The following is a 3,336-nucleotide window of genomic DNA, read 5'->3' as shown; positions in this document are numbered from 1 at the left end:
AGAGAGAACCAGTCCAGACATCTGGAAGCTCCACTCTTCTTCCTCTCCAGATGCAGGTGCTTTCTCTCAGGAGAGCCTCCCTGAAGCCCATCTTCAGCCTGGGCTTTTCTTCTTCCAATTCTCCCTACCTACCCCCTCCTCTAGCCTGTCAATTTCATTCACTCATTTGACATTTACAAACACCAACTATGTGCCAGGCATTCTGCTGGTCTTTGGAGGTACCAATGAGTAAAGAGAATGCAAAATGCAGAAATACGGGCACAAAGCAGACTTCTAACTGCATAAAGGGTGCTCATGAGGGCTTCCCACAAAGGTAACTTAAGCTGAGTTTTGAAGGATCATTTGTAGTTCGCCAATGAACGTTCTTCATTCTGCCTACTTAGAGGACTTCTCACAGGGGAAATATAATAGGCAGAATTCTTAGTGAGAAACCTGGCAGACACCACCTTAACCCAGTGATCTGAGTTAATATCCCCAGTAATGGTCCAGCTACTGCTGCCCCCTGACAATAGGCACTGAGAAGAACACGGCACCACTTCTGCGATATTTCCACCAAAAGAGTACATTAGCTGAATCTGATTATGAAGAAAGAAGTGATAAACCCAGATTGAGGTGCATCCTACAAAATAACTAGCATTGGGCCGGCCCGGCGGCGCTCCCGTCCGAGGGTTCGGATCCCACATACAGACCGGTTCCCGCTCACTGGCTGAGCGAGGCGCGGGAGCAACACCAAGGGTTGCAATCCCGTTGCCGGTCCCCGGTCCAGTACGGGGGCAACACTGAGGGTTGCGATCCATTGCCGGACACGGAAAAAAGACAAAAAATAATAATAATAATAACTAGCATTACTCTTTTAAAATGTCAATGTTATAAAAGACAATGGAAGACTGAGGAGCTGCTCCAGCTAAAGTAGGCTAAAGAGACTTGGCAATTGAATGCAGTGCACGACCCAGGACCTTCTTTTGTTATAATGGGCATCATTGGGACAGTGGCAAAATCTGAATATTGTCTGAAGATTATAGTACTGTATCAGTGTTAATTTTCTGATCTTGAGAATTGTACTGTGGTTATGTAAGAGAACGGTCTTGTTTTTAAGAAATCATACACATCGGGCCGGCCCGTTGCTCACTTGGGAGAGCGTGGTGCTGGCAACACCAAGTCAAGGGTTAAGATCCCCTTACTAGTCATCTTTAAAAGAAAGAAAGAAAGAAAGAAATCATACACATTGAAATATTTTGGGATAAAGGAGCATCATGTCTGCCACTATTCACAAGTGGAGAGAGAGGGAGACGGAGGCAGAGAGAGATATAAAGCAAATGCAGTAAAAATATTAACATTTGGGTAATCTTGGTGAAGAGCATACAGGAGTTCTTTGTACTGTTCTTGTAACTTCTCTATTAGTCTGAAATTATGTGCAAAAAAAAAGTTAAAGGAATCGGCAGAGTCCTGCCAAAAAGGAAAGAAACTTTGAACATGTGAATACAGACAGTCCCCAACTTACAATGGTTCAACTTAAAATTTTTCACATTCACGATGTTGTGGAAATGATATGCATTCAGTAGAAACTGTACTTCAAGTACACATACAACCTGTTTTTCACTTTCAGTACAGCATTCAGTAAATTACATGAGATAGCCAACACTTCATTGTAAAATGGGCTTTGTGTTAGAGGATTTTGCCTAACTGTAGGCAGATGTAAGTTCTCTGAGCACGTTTAAGGTAAGCTAGGCTAAGCTATGATGTTAAGTAGGTTAGCTGTATTAAATGCATTTTCAACTTACAATATTTTCAACCTGCAATGGGTTTGTCAGGATATAACCCCATTGTTAAGACAAGGAGCATCTGTACAGGGCAGTAACTTGCAGTTTGCTCTTTGGCCTGCAGAGGCAGGATTCCACGCAAGTGAGAATCAATGTCTTCAAGCCCTGGCAACCCCGTGTGGCAGATCCCAAAAGGTGACTCGTAGGTGCCTGAAAGCCCCCAGGATGTTTCCTCTTCGGCACACAGGTTTCTTCCAGGGACGCAGTAGAATATAGTGTCCAACAAATCCCTCAGCTAAACAAGCACGGAGCCAGAATTCTCAGAAATACCGACGACAGTTTCTACAGTGATCCCCTACTGAGAACAATTCTTCCTTCCCATTAGCTGAATCCCTCAGTTGCACCCCTGGCTGCCAAATGCTCTGTGGAGGCAGAAAATTATAAGCATGTGTTTTCTCCATTTTAGAAAATTAAACGCTATACTCCCTCTTTCTTGGCATTTGGTTTTTTGCTTTGTGTGTCTGTTTGGGTTTTGTGTTTTTTTTAAATTAATAGAGCAATTTAATTTTTAGAGCAATTTTAGGTTCAAAATTGAGTGCAAAGTACATAGAGTTTCCACATACCCCCGCTTCCCGCCGCACAGCCTTCCTCACCATCGACATCTGGCACCAGCACAGTACATTTGCTATGGTCAATAAACCAATATCGACACATGATTATCAATCAAAGTCCATAGTTTACATCAGGGTTCATGCTTTGTGCTGTACATCCTGTGTGGGGTTTTTTGTTTTGTTTTGCTGGCGGCTGGCCAGTGCAGGGATTGAACCCTGGACCTTGGTGTTATCAGCACCATGCTCTAACCAACTGAGCTAACTGGCCAGCCCCATTCTATGTGTTTTGACAAATGTAAAATTACATGTATCTACCATTACAGCATCACACAGAATAGTTTCACTGCCCTAAAAACCCCCTGTGCCCCACCTCTTCATCCCTTACTCTCTACCCCCAAACTCCTGGAAATCACTGATCTTTTTACTTTCTCCTTAGTTTTGTCTTTCCAGAATGTTATATGATTGGAATTATTTTTACTTAGCAGTATGCATTTAAGTTTCCTCCATGTCTTTTTGTGGCTTAATAGTTCATTTCTTTCTAGTACTGAATAATATTCTATTTTATGGACATACCACAGTTTATCCTTTCACCTGTGGAAGGACATCTTGGTCATTTCCAATTTTTGGCAATTATGAATAAAGCTGCTAAAAACATTTGTGTGCAGGTTTTGGTGTTGGGCGTAAGATTTCAGTTCATTTGGGTGAATACCTAGGAAAGTGATTGCTGGATTGTGTGGTAAGAGTATGTTCTGTTTTCTAAGAAACTGCCAAACTGCCTTCCGAAGTGGCTGTGCTATTTTTCCCATTTCCACCAACAATGAATGAGAGTTCCTGTTGCTGCACATCCATGTAGAGGATTCTTAAATCAATTGTACTTCACAGGGCCTGGTTTTCCAAAGTCTTGCAGTTTTAAATATTGACCTTGCAGAGGACTGGAAATTTTCCTCAGGCTATAAAGTCTCTGG

General features: G+C 42.4%; 1 non-coding gene across 1 annotated transcript; it reads right to left on the bottom strand.

Moving 5' to 3' along the window:
* Positions 1-2,565: 2,565 nt before the first annotated feature.
* On the bottom strand, positions 2,566-2,639 carry TRNAI-GAU. The gene has a single exon. It is a non-coding gene; the product is annotated as a tRNA-Ile (tRNA).
* Positions 2,640-3,336: the final 697 nt, after the last annotated feature.

Source organism: Galeopterus variegatus, unplaced genomic scaffold (genome assembly GCF_000696425.1).
Source record: "Galeopterus variegatus unplaced genomic scaffold, G_variegatus-3.0.2 Scaffold2442, whole genome shotgun sequence".
Lineage (NCBI taxonomy): Eukaryota > Metazoa > Chordata > Mammalia > Dermoptera > Cynocephalidae > Galeopterus > Galeopterus variegatus.
The sequence above is the reverse complement of the archived record's forward strand: the minus strand, read 5'-3'. Positions and strand labels throughout refer to the sequence as shown.